Source organism: Silene latifolia, chromosome Y (assembly GCF_048544455.1).
Source record: "Silene latifolia isolate original U9 population chromosome Y, ASM4854445v1, whole genome shotgun sequence".
In the NCBI taxonomy this organism is placed as follows: Eukaryota; Viridiplantae; Streptophyta; class Magnoliopsida; order Caryophyllales; family Caryophyllaceae; genus Silene; species Silene latifolia.
In genome coordinates this window covers 110066200-110083858 of record NC_133538.1, presented here as the reverse complement: position 1 = coordinate 110083858, position 17659 = coordinate 110066200, and the positions used below count along the sequence as shown (strand labels likewise).

The 17659-nt window shown below is 36.6% G+C and overlaps 1 non-coding gene across 1 annotated transcript; it reads right to left on the bottom strand.

The window, feature by feature from the left end:
- Positions 1-15635: 15635 nt before the first annotated feature.
- On the bottom strand, positions 15636-15744 carry LOC141636790 (small nucleolar RNA R71). The gene has a single exon (XR_012541375.1). It is a non-coding gene; the product is annotated as a small nucleolar RNA R71 (small nucleolar RNA).
- Positions 15745-17659: the final 1915 nt, after the last annotated feature.

Below are 17659 nucleotides of genomic sequence, written 5' to 3'. Positions count from 1 at the left end.
TTGTGTACTTCACTTGAGCCTCATCCAGAGTTCAGCTCGCATAGTAGATTGCATTTAAAGCTTTGTCTTTCCGTTGGCCAAGCACCGCTCCTAGTGCATAGTCACTGGCATCACACAATATCTCAAACGGCAAGTCCCAGTCGGGAGGCTGTATGATCGGCGCAGAGACTAAAGCCTGCTTTAACCTGTTAAAAGCAAAAAGACACTCATCAGTAAACACAAAAGGGGCATCCTTAAGTAGCAGCTGTGTAAGTGGTTTAGCAATTTTTGAGAAATCCTTGATAAACCGGCGATAGAAGCCGGCGTGGCCAAGGAAACTCCTCACCCCCTTAACATTAACAGGAGGTGGTAATTGCTGAATTACTTCCACCTTTGCTTTATCAACTTCTATTCCCTATTCGAAACTAAGTGCCCTAAGACAACTCCCTCGTTGACCATGAAATGGCACTTCTCCCGATTAATCACGAGATTAACCTCAATGCAAATACGCAACACTTTATCAAGGTTAGACAGACAGTTAGAAAAATCACTTCCATAAACACTGAAATCGTCCATGAAAACTTCCATAATAGACTCAATATACGCTGAAAATATCCCCATCATGCACCTTTGGAAGGTGGCAGGGGCATTACATAAACCAAAAGGCATCCTGCGATAAGTAAACACGCCCTAAGGACCAGTAAATGTAGTCTTAGCTTGATCGTCTGGGTGAATAGGGATCTGAAAGAACCCTGAGTACCCGTCTAAATAGCAGAAAAACTTATGAGAGCTAACCTTTCTACCATTTGATCAATAAAAGGAAGGGGAAAGTGATCTTTCTTGGTGGCGGCATTCAGCTGTCTGTAATCTATACACATCCGCCAACCGGTCACTACTCGAGTGGGTATTAACTCATTTTTGTCATTCCTAACCACGGTAGTCCCTCCTTTCTTCGGGACCACCTGCACTGGACTCACCCAGTTAGAATGACCAACAGAATAGATAATACCTGCGTCGAGCAGCTTCATTACCTCAGCCATCACAGCATCTTGCATCTTCTGGTTCAGCCGGCGCTGGCCCTGTTTTCAAGGTTTGTGGTCTTCCTCCAGCTCTATCTTGTGCATACAGATATCGGGACTAATCCCCTTGATATCGTCCAAAGAATAACCCAAAGCTTTCCTGTTTTTCTTAAGCACAGCTAGCAAAGAAGTCAGCTGATCATTATCAAGCATAGCACTAACGATGACCGGATATCACTCAGTATCATCTTAAAAAGCATATTTTAGATGAGAGGGAAGAGGCTTACGCTCTGGTACCTTTACCTCAATGGAGCAAAGAGTACTAATCATCTGTTCCACTTGCTCTCCCTCAGCGTCGGTGAGTTCGCGCTCATCTGAATCATCTATAAGCAAATCCAGCACAGCATCATCGTCATCTGGGTTATCTACACACGCATCCAATAGCATAAGAGCTTCTAGTGGGTCCTTCATAAAAGAACCCGACCAGAAGTCATCAATAGACTCGTCAATAATATCAACAGAATAACATGTGTCCTCTATCATTGGCCGAGCTAAAGTGCTAGGCAGATTGAAGATGATCGCGTCATCCGCTACTGCACGAGTCAAATGCCTTTGTTTAACATCAATAATGGCCCTAGCTGTACAAACGGTCTTCCTAATATAATCGGGGTCCGGGTGTCCTCAGCAATGTCTAAAACAATGAAGTCTACTTCTATAAAGAACTTGCCTATTTTCACAGGCACATCCTCTAAGACACCCAAGGGTCTCCTAACAGATCTATCAGCCATCTGTAGGGTAATATTAGTCAACTTAAGATGACCCATATTCAATTTCTTGCAGACAGATAAGGGCATGACACTGACGTTGGCTCCTAAATCACAAAGAGCCTTATCAATAACTACATTGCCTATAACACAAGTAATAGAAAAGCTACCCGGGTCTTTCATTTTAGGTGGAGCCTTATTTAAAAGTAAATTACTAGACTCTTCCATAAATGAAACGGTCTCAAATTCACTTAGCTCTCTCTTACGCGTCACAATATCTTTCATAAATTTGGCGTAACTAGGTACCTGGGTAACAATTTCGATAAAGGGACAGTTACCTGGAGGTTCTTCACAACGTCCACAAACTTATCGTACTGTCGCTCGTCCTTCTCGTGCTTTACACGACTTGGAAAGGGTACTCTCGTAGCAATGAGTAGACCCGCGACTTTCTCTTTACCTTTATCAGTGTATGACGTCTTCACAGCAGGGGAAGATGACACGGTAGCGGAATTAGATATCAAAATAGGGTCTCCGCTGGTTCTGGCACTCGATCGAGTACTTTCCTCACTCGATCGAGTGGTTTCATCTTGGCATTTACTCGATTGACCACTTTGTTCACTCGATCGAGTGATTTCTTCCTCTTTTTCACTCGATCGAGCAAAAATATCACTCGATCGAGCATCTATGAATTGGGCCCTACTGGATCGACCACAATTATCAGTCGATCGAGTGATTGGATGAATTATTTCACTCGATCGAGTAGAAATTTCACTCGATTGAGTGTCTGGATAACACGCAGCAAGGATATCGTCTAGAAATTCATCCAAATCATCATCCGGGGTATTTTCAGCTGTCACAACCCCGTCTTCTAGTACTTTTGGCCCCTCATGAGCAAGGCCAATTTGGAGATTCTTTGCATTAACTGGATCGCATGTAGGTGGATGGTTAGCTTGGTCTTTCGCGAGTGTCAATTGCGCGACTTGTTCTCTTAACTCCACGATAACAGTTTCATGCTTGCTACATTTCTCCCCAAACTGTTGTGTTAAGTTCAACATCAAGGATTTCAGTTCGGCAATCTCCTCGTTTGTAGAAGGAGAGACCGGCTGCGGCGCTGGAGTAGAAGGAGTAGAAACATTTTTTATTTCTTCATATAATTGAGAAAAAGTAACTCTTTGCTTGTAATTCTGATATGCAAGGACACGCTCTATGCTCGCCAGACAATCAATAGGGTCATGCCCCTCCATGCCACATCTACCACATATCTCCACATGCTCAGTAATTGAACAAACCTGTGCACTCTCACCCATAGCCTCCGTAATCTCCACATTACCTAGACTTTTGCTAGGACTTTCCACTACAGCTGCAGCCAACTCGTTAACTTGCCCACTCCCTCGGGGATTTCCATATTCTGCAACATGGATAGCCATCTCTTCAATAAGATGCCACCCTTGATCATCCTCCACATTTTTAGTGAATCTCCCCTTAGCTACACTATCAAGAATAGCTCTCTAGTTCCGATATAACCCGTTGTAAAATTGGGTGCAAAGGAACCAACGCTTGAAACCATGGTGAGGTACAGAACGGACAAGCTTCTTGAACCTAGTCCAAGCCCCATCCAAGTCTTCGGTAGGCAATTGCCCAAAAGAAGTCCCGAGCTCTCAAGGCATTGGTGCATTTGCGGTGGGAAATATCGCTCGTAAAAGGCCAAAGCAAGAGAACTCCGATCGGTTACACCGGCCGCTTCCCTATCTAGATCCCTCAACCATTCCCGGGCATCATCGGCTAAAGAAAAGGGAAAAAGAACTCCCTTCACTTTGTCCGTGTCACCCAAAGAAGAAGAGGAATGGTAGAGCAATACTCCGTAAATAGCTCTATATGTCTGCGCGGATCTTCTTCAGGTACCCCCCTAAAGAGATTTCTCTCGACCAGCTGAATGTAGGATGGGTGGATTCCAAAGGTTCCCGACTCAGTAGTGGGTAATAAGAAACCTTTTGGAAGGGAATCCACGTTAGGCTCTGAATGGCTGGCTATATTCGGCATCCTGGCAGATAGAGTTTACAAAGCAGAACATGTGTGACGATGTTCTCTTATAGAACCGATAACCTGCAAAACTAATCAAAAACTTCGTAAAAATGAGATCAGTCTCAAGAAATAAATTCCTTGAGACGAGAGACAAACTTAAATGAAGCAACAAAATTGCGCCACCTCCCCGGTAACGGCACCAAAATTTGACAGGGCAGTCGTATACCTATCAAAAATAATCAACTGGCTCTAACTAATATAGCTAGGGAAGTCGGGTCAATCTCCACAGGGAGATGGGAAATTGTCGGCTTTGTCTAAGTTCGTCACGGTAACCAAAATGGGGGTTTTAATTTGGTTGTTATTCTAAACTAATAAGAATGAGAATGAGAAAAAGGCAGAAAAAAAAGATTAAGCAGATAAAGGGAAAGCAGCTACGACATTCGGTTCACCATGATCATTCAGTCAAGCAATCTAGGTCTCAGGTCAATGCAAGTATGGTCAGAGGAACAATGAATATCTCCTTCCGGTCTCAATTCGCCCTAAAGCACAAATAGCTTAGCTTCCGCCCTCACTAAAGTGCCCTAATGTTCCCTACGAGTCTCGCCCTTTCCAACCTTCCGGTCTAGGTCAAGGTTTACTACGATAAAATGACTAATTGCGTCGACTTAATTAGACAGAAACAGGTAAATGCAGCGATTAACAACAGAGACCACACAAGCACAAGACCTAATATGGCAATTACTATTCCTTCATAATCATGGATTCCCTAGTCTTAGCAAAGGGAAATTATCTACACATTACTATCGAATCAACAACAATAACATATAGATAATAGGAATTAAACATAATAATAACAGAAATGGAGAATCGAGTAAACAGTAATAAAGCAATGGGAGAAAGGTAGAAACAAAATAATAATTGCGATTAAGGAATAAAAAGGAGAAATAATACCAATTACAAATCCGGATCCAAGTAGAAAGGAGTAGAAGAAGAGTAAAATGAAGAAGCAGTAGAAAAAAGATAAAGTAGAAGTGAATAAAAATGAATGAGGAAGAGTTACGCAGTCTACTGTATTTAGTAGCATACGAAAATCTCCCCCTTAAACCTAATCCATAGCCTAATTACAAAAGCCCATACGAAATTAGGCGGAAAAACTCTATTACAGGCCAAACCACTCGATCGAGTGGAAATAAATCACTCGATCGAGCAACTAAGCGACAAACCCTTCGATCGAGTGAAATAAACCACTCGATCGTGTAACTCCTTGTATTGCCTACTCGATTGGATACTGGGACTGCTCGATCGAGTAACCTTCAGTATATAAAGCATTCGATCGACTAGAAAAGTAATCGATCGAGCTATTTTGGCACGTTAGACGCTATGACAGCTTCCGAAACCAGCTCACGCATCTTCAAAGTGATAGATTCCAAGCACCGGCTCCTTGTTCTCCATAAATGCATGCAAATGGGACGAGTTTAGGCTCGATTTATCTCCTCTTTGGTCTATTCTTGCAATTTACCCAAAACAAACCAAAGTAGACTATTCAGGGGTATTTGTAGCTAGATGCCACGTAAATAGTACAGAAATGCGTGTAAAAATAAGGTAAAAACCTTATATAAAATACACGCATCAATGATATATGTATAAGTTTTGAGGTAAAGATAATTAGCTATTTTAATTTACAAGAGGTTGTAAAATTAGCTAAATGGGGTAGTATTGACACAATATATGTTGATAAAATGGTCTCATGATTACTTAATAGTTAAGTAATCATTAGTGGTTAATTTGTATTATTTAACTGTTAAATAATTAAATTAATATTTGATTATGTAAGATAATTAAATATAAGACTTATAAGCATTTGTGAGACAAATGTCGAAAATCGAAATGGACTAAATAAGGTCCATTTGGACCGAAATATATGAGGTCATTAGAGACCACTTTTGTCAACATTTGGTGGAAAACCACATGTGATGTTCGTTTCAATTGGATACATTTGAGAGGTCTATATATACCCCTTATTCACACATTTGCATGAGATGAAAATTTGGTGAAAAATAAAACCTCTAATTATCCTCCTTTGGTTGGTTTACTTTGAAGAGAAAAAGGTGTCCATTTTCTTCATCTTCTTCATCATAGCTTGATCAATTTGTTGATCATAAAAAATCAAATATAATTCACAAATAATAATATTCATTATATAATATTATTAGTGTAATAATATTACATAATACAAGGTTTACTACTACATATATCTAGTTATTATTATAGTAGTATTTTGGGTTGATTCTTGGGTGCTTCCTTAGGAGACCATCTATTTTGGTGGTTTGTTGTCTTGGAGGATCATCCAATTTCATAGCTCAAGAATAACATCAAAGAAGGAGTCCTTGAGTTGTGCTCATAACTTGCCTTATATGTAAGGAACTTTTGTCTTAAGATGGGTTAATACCATCTTTTATACTTTTATTTGAATGCATGTAGATTTAGACCATTTTAAATTAATTTGTAATTTTAATATCATAAGATGAGTATTAATATGGTCTAAATAACCAACAGAGAATTCAAAAATGAGTAAGTTTCAGGTGAATTGGGAGTGATCTAAACAAAATCAGGTTTTAAAAGGTAGTTTTCTTTAAAAAAAAAAAAAAAAAAAAAAAAAAAAAAAAAAATTTATAAAAGAGGGTTATTTATAAAAAGTGGGTTATATAAGGGAGTTCTTTATAATTTGCTATTAATTTTGTAAACTTTCTCCAATTATTTTAAATGATTGTTTTTTCATTCTGTCAGGAAGTTAATCAGTTAGTATGTGACAAGTCATTTTCTAAAGTAATAATCATTGCATTAAAGAAGGATTTAGCAATTTATAATTTATAGTATTATACTTCACCAATTTTATGTTATTTTAATTACAAGATTATAATTTTGAGTTAATAAAATTTTATAGTTTAATGAAAGAAAGTCTCACTTGTTTTCTTATTTAGGTAAATGCATACAAAATTACTAAATTAATAAAAAGGTGAATTTATCATAATTCACAATCTACTAAATTAATTAATAAAATAAAATATAAAATATAATAATTAAAAATAAACTATATCTAATATTATACATCAATATATATATATATATCATAACAAATACATCTTTATCTTCAACATCAAATTATACATTTTTAATTAACAAAAAAAAGAAAAGGACTTCTTCCATCACACCGTACCAATTAGCTGGGTTAGTGTACACAGTTTGTGTAGTTTAATAGCTTGGTATTTTGACATTCTAGTAGAAATGTAGAACGATGTGACGCTACATTCGAAACATACCAGATACTTGAGCTTGAAAACGTATCACGTTCTAAATGACCCAACTAAATTATTCAAACTGACTCACAAATTTAGCGTAACGTAAGAATTTAAACCCGACCGAATACACTCGAAATTTGGATAAATGTAAAGGAACTGTAGGTTTAGTTAATAAGGAACTAATATAACAAACATATGGTGTATGATAATTATTCCAATGTTTATAGTTACGTTATTTTGATTAGGGTAGTATAGTATCAAACACGACACGATGTCAAAGTATCGGATACGGCTATTTTGTGCAAATTTTTTAGTTTTTGGTCTATTTTATAATATCGAAATTTCATGTCGTATCTGTTGGAGTGAGTGTCCTCCTCAATAGTGCGTCTATATAATAAATCTCATAAAAGGAATATCAAGGATTTAATATATTTTATTTGTCAGGTGATCAACGTAAATCGGTAACGCTCGACTAACTAGATTTTGACGTTACTGTCGTAAGACGGCGGTGATTAACTGATCCCTTTAGGTCACACCTATAGGATGACTCCCAAAATGGAAAAATTAATTATTTGTATAAGATACAATTTAATTAATTCCTTGTATAAATATTGACTTTTAAAGATTAATTACAAGGATTGCTAAGCACCGAGTCCATCTATCCCAGAGAGGTAATAGAACTTTCCTGGAATCTCTAAATTCTTCTGCTAAATTGGGATTGAGTGCTGATGATGGGGAACAAGCTTCTCAAGCTCATTTAATATCCCCTATCATACCAGAGAATAGTATTGGTGTGGAAAAGGGTGGGGGTGGACCTACTGATCATGGCTAATATTTGTTTCTGGAATGTCCGGAGGTTCAGTAGTCCAAATAAGCAGAAGGATATTCGCTGGTTTCTGCATATGAATAATATAGGACTATTTGGACTCCTTGAGACTAGAGTTAGGAGTAGGTCTCTTAATAAGATACATAATAGATTAGGCAATAACTAGTCTTTAGTTGTTAATGCTGGGGATAGAGAAGGGAAAGAATTTGGTTGATTTGGAATGCAAATGTTTATGGTGTAGATGTTATTAGTAGAGAGGAACAAGTTATCCATATTAATTATTTAGCTACTGGGTGTAGGTGGTGGCTATCTTTGGTGTATGGGAAAAATAGGGTGGCTGAAAGGCATCCTTTATGGGAGTCATTGAGACAGATGAAGAGTTTGGTGCAAGGCCCCTTGATTATATTTGGAGATTTTAACAATGTTCTAACTACTCATGAGAGACTTGGATCATCTGTATCAGAGGCTGAGATGAAGAACTCCCAAGAGTGTATAACTGAGTGTGAGGTGAATGATATTGTTGCTCAGGGGGCATATTATACCTGGACCAATAAGCATGAACCTGGGGATCGAGTGTTTAGTAGAATAGACAGAGCTTTGGTCAATGCATATTGGATCATTGAGTTCCCTGAGACACTTACTTCTTTCTTGCCTAAGGGGCTCTATGATCACTGCCCTTTTTGGTGGAGTTGTGGAAGCAGCAAGCTAGGCAAAGAGGAAGTTTCAAATATTTTAATATGTGGGGAAAAGATACAATGTTTCTACCTACTATTTCTAATGTGTGGACTCAACCTATGTATGGGAGGAAAATGTATCAAATAGTGAGAAAAATGAAGAGCCTAAATCAGCCACTTAAAGAGTTGAATAATACAGCATATGCCAATGTGGAAACCACTGCTAATCTTGCTCAGCACCAACTTAACATAATTCAGACTGCACTGCACCAAGATCCCACCAATAGACAATTACAGGAAGATGAAAGAACAGTTGTTGGGGTGTAGCTGGGGCTAGGGACAGTTTTTTGGCACAGAAAGCTAAAACCCACTTGGTGTCTGAGGGGGATAGTAATAGTCATTACTTCCATAGTCATATTAAGGGGATAAGGATGGTGAACAGGGTACTTGCTATTGAGGACATGCATGGGGTAGTGAGAACAGAAATGCATGGTATTGAGGAACCCTTCCTTGAACATTATCAGTCACTGATTGGATCTCATAAAGCAGTGACTAGTCTGCACTATCCTCCTGTGAGAAATGGGAGAACTATCACTGAGGATCATAACAACCTGCTCCTACAGCCTATTACACCTAAAGAGATCAAGGAAGCATTGTTTTCTATTCCGTCTTCTAAGGCACCTGGGCCTGATGGTTTTAATAGTCAGTTCTTCAGAGATGCCTATGATATCATTGGCAAGGATATAGAGGAAGGGGTGTTTGAATTTTTCCAGAATGGTAGATTGCTTAAACAGGTGAACTCTACCATTTTAACTCTAATCTCCAAGAAGAATAGGCTTGTTGCTGTATCTGATTTCAGGCCCATTGCCTGTTGTAATGTATTATACAAATGCATTACAAAGGTGATTTGTAATAGGTTAGCTCTGACTCTGCCTGATATTGTGAGTGATAATCAGAGTGCTTTCATAAAGGAAGGGAAATAGTGGATAACATTTTAATATGCCAAGATCTGGGAAGGCTTTATAATAGGAAGAGTTGCTCCCCTAGATGTATTATGAAAGTGGATCTTAAAAAAGCTTATGACTCAATTGAATGGGATTTTATTGAGCATATGCTTACAGCTTTGAGGTTTCCTCAGAAAGTTATTGGGTGGATTATGGAATGCATCACCACACCTTCTTTCTCTATTGCTTTGAATGGCTCCACTTTTTTATTTTTTAAGGGGCAGAGAGGGATTAGGCAAGGTTACCATATGTCCCCCCTTCTCTTCACCTTGTGTATGGAATAATTAACAAGAGTGTTAAATGTTGTCACTAGTGCTAATGGTTTCAAATTCCACCCTATGTGGAAAACTCTCAAACTGTGCCATCTAAGTTTTGCAGATGATCTCCTTTTTTTTGTAAAGGGGATGAAAACTCTATAATATTGTTGCTTAGGGCCTTTTCCACTTTTTCTGAGGCATCTGGTTTGGAGATTAACAAGGATAAGTCTGATATTCACTTTAATGGCATACCTATCAATGTGGTGAACAGGGTACTGCACTTGTCTGGGTTTACTAAAGGAAGTTTCCCATTTAGATATCTGGGTATACTCATAACATATAAAAGGATTTCAGTGGGTGATTGTAGCAGACTAGTGGAGAAGTTGATTGGGAGGATTAGAGGCTGGGGGGCTTGTAAGCTGAGTAATACAGGGAGTTTGACACTAGTGCAGAGTGTGTTGTCTCAGTTACACTCATTCTGGGCTAGAGTTTTTATTATCCCCACCACTGTTATTAAGAAGATTATGAGCATTTGCAGAAATTATCTCTAGGCTGGATCAGAAGAGTTCCTCAAAGTTCCTCCTGTTTCATGGGACATGGTTTGCCAGGAGAAGAAAGAAGGGGGTCTGGGAATAGTGCATAGTAAGATTTGGAACTAAGCAATGATTGGGAAGTTCTGCTGGTGGATTGTGATTAAGGAGGATCACTTGTGGATTAAATGGGTCAATGACATTTATATAAAAGGAAGGGACTGGTTTGAGTATAGTCCTTCAGCTAATTCCAGTTGGACCTAGCGCCAAATCTATAAGATCAAGGAGAAAATGAAAGGGGGATACAACCATGACCAATGGTGCTCTAATGGTGGTAAGTATAGTACTCAGGCAGGGTATGATTGGCTCATGGGCATCAGAGGTAGTGTGACTTGGTGTCCTGTGGTTTGGTGTACTCTGAATGTGCCTAAACATTGTATGATAGGATGGTTATATGTGCAGCAGAGGCTCCCAACCAAGGATAGACTGATCAATTTTGGTATGGGAATTGATGGTACATGTGATATGTGCCTGGAACAGATGGAAAATCATTTACACTTATTTTTTGAGTGCAGATACAGTAAAAATTGCCTTGATCTGGTTAACTCTTGGTTGGGTGTGACAATTTCATCAGACTCCCAACTAGAATGGTGTACTAAGCTGAGATGCAGGTCACTACTGCAGAAAAAGATCATATGTGCTTCTGTCTATGGTGCTATTTATCTGGTGTGGCAGGCCAGGAACAGATGCAGACATGACAAGGTTCTGATCAAGCCTACGATGTTGTTGGCTGAATTGCAAGACATTATCCGCCTGAGATTTCACAAGAGGATGCTGGTTGTTCATCATTGTATACCAAGTACCTGGCTGCAGTTTATCTAGTTAGTATTATAGTACTATTTTGGGTTGATTCTTGGGTGCTTCCTTAGGAGACCATCTATTTTGGTGGTTTGTTGTCTTGGAGGATCATCCAATTTCATAGCTCAAGAACAACATCAAGGAAGGAGTCCTTGAGTTGTGCCCAAAACTTGCCTTATACAATGTAAGGAACTTTTGTCTTAAGATGGGTTAATACCATCTTTTATACCTTTATTTGCATGCATGTAGATTTAGATCATTTTAAATTAATTTGTAATTTTAATATCATAAGATAAGTATTAATATGGTCTAAATAACTAACAAGTGGTATCAGATCATTGTTAAATACATGCATGCTGTCTTAAGACGATTTTAGTAATTTATGAGATAAATTAATAAAATTGATATTATGTTACTATAATTAGTTTTATCACATAATATGGTATTTCATGTAAATAATCTGGTATTAGGATGATATGGGACGAAAATTTGATTTTTGTTAAATTTTTCCATTTTTTTATAACTTAAAATGGCATAAAATTGAGTAAAAATGCATTAAAATTAATAAAGAGTTGATTAAAATTGATTGCATGTTAATTTTATGCATATTTATTTAGAAATAACCACGTGCATGTTTTATTTATGAGAAAAATAGAAACTTTAAATTAATGTGATTAATTTACATAGTTTATTGATTTTTATTTAATAAAAATTGGTAAATAATGGTTATTTTACAAATAAATATTGATTTAATTTTAGGGCTCGAAATTTTTGTATTTTTAGCTCCTAGAAATTTTTTCAAAATGAACAAAATTTTATTTTAAGTCATTTCAATTTTTATGGTTTGATTTAGAATTAAATCGTAAAAATTGTCGCTTTACCGATTAAATTGTGAAATCGTTTTAAATAAATTTTAAAAACAAAAATTTTCAATTTCATGGCATTTTTGGTGTAAGACCAGAATGTTCATGGCTTTGAAATTTATTTTTCCATAATTTTTTAAATTGAATGGAATTTTTGTATGATAATTGTGAATTATTATATCATTTTTGTCATAATTGTGTTTTAATTCCCATATAAATTCAAGATAATTGTTGAGAATAATTATTTTGATATTAGACCAGATTAGTATGATGAGTAAGTCTTAAAATTATTTTAAGAATTGATTATGAATTTTTTTTGGTAAAAATTCCGTCAAAACAAGCTCAATTAATCGTTGTTGGTAAGTTAGACGATTTGGCATGTCATTTTCCATAATGCATTTTATTATTCATTTGGATGAATGTTTTTTTTTAGCATTATAATTATGTAATTTTTCCTAATATGGCCATAGGTAGAAGTTGGTATTTCCCGTAATGTAAGAGAATATCAACTTGTTTTGTAATTAACTGCGATTTCGTATCGCCTAATTTGTAATTAATTAATTGTTTTTTGTTTTAATTTTATTAAAAAATTTATAATAGGGTATTGTTATGTAATTTAATTATAAGTAATTAGATGAAGCATCTAAAGACGGAGTTTTCATGAAGGCGGTTTTTCAGAAAGGCGTTTCGAAATCCTAAAGAAGGAGGCCAATTTATGAAGACTCAAGGGACCAAGGAGTTGGTTTCCGATATGTAATAATTTTAGTTAATTAGATTAACTAGGTGGCCATATTAGGACTTACTTGTTTACATTTTTGCATTCGTGCCAAATCTTCACTACATGTTTTGTTTTTGTTGTTATTAATTTAATCGGCTAGCATTCACTAAATTTGTACACTTAAAGGTGATAGACAATTAAATTGATAAGATCTCTCACATTTATTTAAAATTGGGATTAAGCCTTACCAGATAATAGCACCTATGAATCCCTTCTTCATTAGAGGTAGGTTCGGATCACCGAGGTACACTCTTTTTACGTTGGATAAGTAGGGTAATAAAATTTATTACGCGTGAAAATTGGTTGGACTCAACGGGATAAATATGGGTTGAATCGGTCCACCGTGCCCATATTTATTTCTGGGGCTAAAAGATAGATTTTAAGAAAATCCGTCAACCAAGAGTTCTAGTAGTAGAATCAGTCAAAATGTTGACTCACCATATTTATATAAATATGGGTTGAATCGGTCCACCGTGCCCGTTTTTATATAAAATTGGATCTTGGAATCGTTTATATAATACAGTGGGAGATCATTATATAATTGGGACTTGTTAAATAGTTTCACAAGTTAAATATTTCAAGACAATAAATGTTAATCTTTCCTTTATTTCCTTTGTAGTAATCACAATGACTTCTACTAGTGAAACCGTCACCATAGCTAGAGATTCATGGCTACGTTCTTTTATGGACAAATATGTTTTAAAAGTCAACGGTAGTAATTTTAAAGATTGGGAGGAACAACTTCGATTAGCTGCCGCAGGTGATGGCAAATTACGCTACCTTGTCGATCCCTCTCCCCCTTCGCCTAGTACTAGGGCCACTGCCGATGTAAGGGAGGCTTTTTCAAATTATCAAAAGGAATCCGTTGCAGTTAAAAATGTTTTGATTTTTTCAATGGATCCTGCTTTATAAAGGCAATGTGTCAAGTTTCGCGATGCACATGAAGTATTCTCGAGGCTTTCTACTATGTTTTCTCAAGCCCCGAGGATAATCCAGTATGACATCGCGGTTCGTTTCTTTGAGGCTAACCTCAAAGATGGTGATACGTGCATATTCTATACACTTTATTAGCGATTTTGGCACGTATTTCTATGCGTAATTGTTAGCTTTAAGCTATTATTTCTCCCGAAACGGTTTACTTTGGATTTCCTATGTCATTATTGTAGGAATGATCGGAAGTAAGCTAAATCAAGCTTTTATCCGTTCCCGGAGGCATTTTATGGAAACTATAAAGTTAGAAGCTCGGAATTTGATCGTCTCGGAATGCGTGCATGAAGTGGAAGGGTTGTTTCATAGAGCAAAGAGAAGTTACTACAGTGCAACTGGTCGATCGACCAGTGACCCCAGTCGATCGACCCAAGAGTTCAGCAGAAGAAGAAAACAGTGTTGCCAGCACTGTACTGGGCAGTCGATCGACCGCGTCACCTGGTCGATCGACCCTATTTCGAAGCTGCGGTTTCTTTTACACGATTGTCTTTTGGAAAAGCCCACTTGTAATTTATCTTTTGAGAGAACAATTATTAGTTGTACGTAACAAACATTTTAGGTTATGCTTTTCATTATTCGACAACTCAAGTTTTTAGATCTAGTTCTTGGAAATTTTAGAGACGGTAGCAGGAGATTACAATCAATTACGTTGTTCATTGAATTCCTTTGGTAAGGTTTTAATTCAATCTAATATTTCTTTAGTTTTTATTCAACTTTTATTCATTCTTGCTTATTCTAGTTTGAATTATTTCATTGTTCCAATTTATTATTAAAGCATGTTGTCTTTTGTTGGATTCTCTAGATTTGTTGTTGTTATTCTTTTAATTATGCGTAGCTAATTTCATTGATTAGGAATTAGGGGAGCCATGGCATTTTAGGTCAATTTCATTAGGATGATTTATTGTACGGGTCTTAATTTCTGTTGTTAAAATCATCTCTGTTAGATTGAAAGATTAGCAAGGTAGATTTCACTTCAGTTTAGAATTTTCTATGAGCGGAAGCTATTAGTACAATTCTAGGATGCTGAGAGACCGTAAGGCTTAGTATGAACAGAGACCGAGAGGCTTATTCATATTTCCTGAGATTTTGTTATATGAACTTTATTTTCTTTTGACCTGGCATTAGCCATGGTGAACCGAAGTTCCTAATCCCTTTTAATCTTGTTTTAGACCTTTTTTTTATTTTGTTGATTAGCAGTTTGAAACAAACATTCAAAAACCCCCCTTTTATCTGTTACTCCGATAGACCAAAAAATTGCAAATAGAATTAACCTTGTCTCTCTGTGGTTCGACCCCTAGTATCACTATCTATAGTTTTAGTTTGGAATATAAATTTAATTTTGATACAAAACGACGGTATCAAATTTTGGTGTCGTTGCCGGGGAGACGGTGTAATTCTGTTTGTGCCAACAATATACGATCATTCTCAGCCGAAGGTGCATGATCTTCCTAAAGGATTCGATCTCCCCACTCCTACATATGGGAATTTTGAACTCCGCTCCTCTTACATCACTTTAGTGGAGTGGAACCAGATTGCTGGTCTACCAGATGAGGATCTTGGGAAGCATATGGAAATTTTCACGGATTATTGTTGTTCCATACCTGTACCGGCTGGAGTGACTCAAGATGAAGTAAAGGAGATGATGTTTCTATTCTCCTTGAAAGATTTTGCACGTGAGTGGTACCGCTACCTTGATAAGGCAACAGCTGGAGTTACAGACTGGACTTCTCTAGCATTGGCTTTTTATAAAAGATATTATCCTCCTGCAAAGACTAATGCTTTGAGAGGTCAAATTACAAATTTCCAGCAAAGACCCGATGAAGAATTTCATGAAGCATGGGTCCGTTTCAAGAAGTTGGTTCGATCTGTCCCTCACCACGGTTTTCAGCAGTGGTATCTTTGCAACCAATTTTATAATGCCTTGTATGATGAATATAGAGTTATCCTTGATGCGGCTGCAAATGGTAGGTTAAAGAATATTACAGATCATAATAAGGGTTGGAACACTATTGAGGAGATGGCGATCCATAGAGCTGAATATGGGAATTCGCGTGGGAATTCGCGAAAACTAAGTGTAGAAATGAGTACTGTTGCGGCACTTGAAGCTTCTATGAATGCTCGTTTTGAAAAGCTTGAGACAGCTAAGGGTTCCGAGGAGAAGGAAATTGAAACTCCTACAGAGATTCCAGATACTATGTGTAAAAGATGTGGAGTTGAAGGTCTTTGTGCCGAAGATTGTCTTAGTGATAAGGAGGTAGTTCTTGCTTTTCGACATTTGAAGCAAGGAAATTCATAGCAGAATGCTCCTGTACATGACACAAATGAAACTGCGGAATTGAGAACGGTAGTCCAAACTCTTTTAGCTCAAGTGTTAAAAATGGAAGAAGCACGAATTGAATTTGCAAGGAATTTTGAAAACCAATTGGCTATTTTAGCGGCTAATCAAGTTGCTAATTCTTCAAGCAAATTTGAAGTTCCTATTGAGACTATTAATGCGATTCACCTCCGCAACGGACTTTCATATGATGGACCTGAAAAGCCAGGGAAGGACTCTGAAAATGCTGAAGCGTCGACTTTATTTTTTGATGCGGAAAAAGACGACATTCCCAGTACAAGTGGTCGATCGACCAAACACCCCAGTCGATCAACCAACACCTCTGACAACACTTTTGTTTCTGACAATCACAAGCTTTTGGAACCCAGCTCCCACAGTCGGTCGACCACCCCATCTGGTCGACCGACCAACACTATTAGTCGATCGACTGAACCATCTAGTCGGTCGACTGGTGTACCTGTACAGAACGAAAATCCGTCATTTGATTTGCAAGATACCACAGCTAATAATGATGTGACAGAGGTTTTGAACATTCGGAAGCCGAAAGTTGTTGATCCTACGATCAGTGTTGCGGTCCCGTATCCGGAGCGTCTAAAGAACACAAAGTTGGAGCGCAAGTTCGGTAAGTTTTTGGAGATTGTCAAGAATCTTGAGGTAACCATTCCTTTCACCGACTTAATTACCCAGGTACCTTCTAACACTAAGGCCCTGTTCTTTCTGGCTTAATTCCAGCTCACTTCAGTTCAGCTCAGCTCTATTCAGTTCAATTCGGCTCGATTCGATTCGATTCGGCTCTCTTATTCATTTCAGCTCATTTCAATTATTCACTCAGCTCTATTCGATTGATTGATTACAATGACTCCATTGATTCATTCAGTTCGATTGCTTCACTAAATTCGGGCTAAATTTCAATTTTGCACATGTTAAACTTACTAGTTTTTATTAATATTTTTAATATTATTTTTTTATTTTTTTATTATTATAATTATTATTATTTTATTAGTATTATTATTATTGTTATTATTATTATTATTATTATTGTTATTATTATTATTATTATTATTATTATTATTATTATTATTATTATTATTATTATTATCATTATCATTAATTTATATTAATTAATGATCCTCATTATTGTTATCATTTTGAATATTATAGTTATTAAAATCAATAATATTCATATTAATAAAATTAATAATATTACTAATATTATTATTAATATGAATATGAATATGAATATTAATTATTAATAATATGATTAATAACATTGTTAATTTTAATATTACTATTATTAATACCTAACTGTTTTTTCATATACGAACTTTAATCTTTCACATACACTTTTTCATAAACCTTCTAGTTTGTACCATTTTCACCTAAAACTGAACCAAATGCTCTTGAATCAATATTTTTCCCTAAAACTTAATTTAATTGCTCAAATGATTTAAAACTTACAAAATG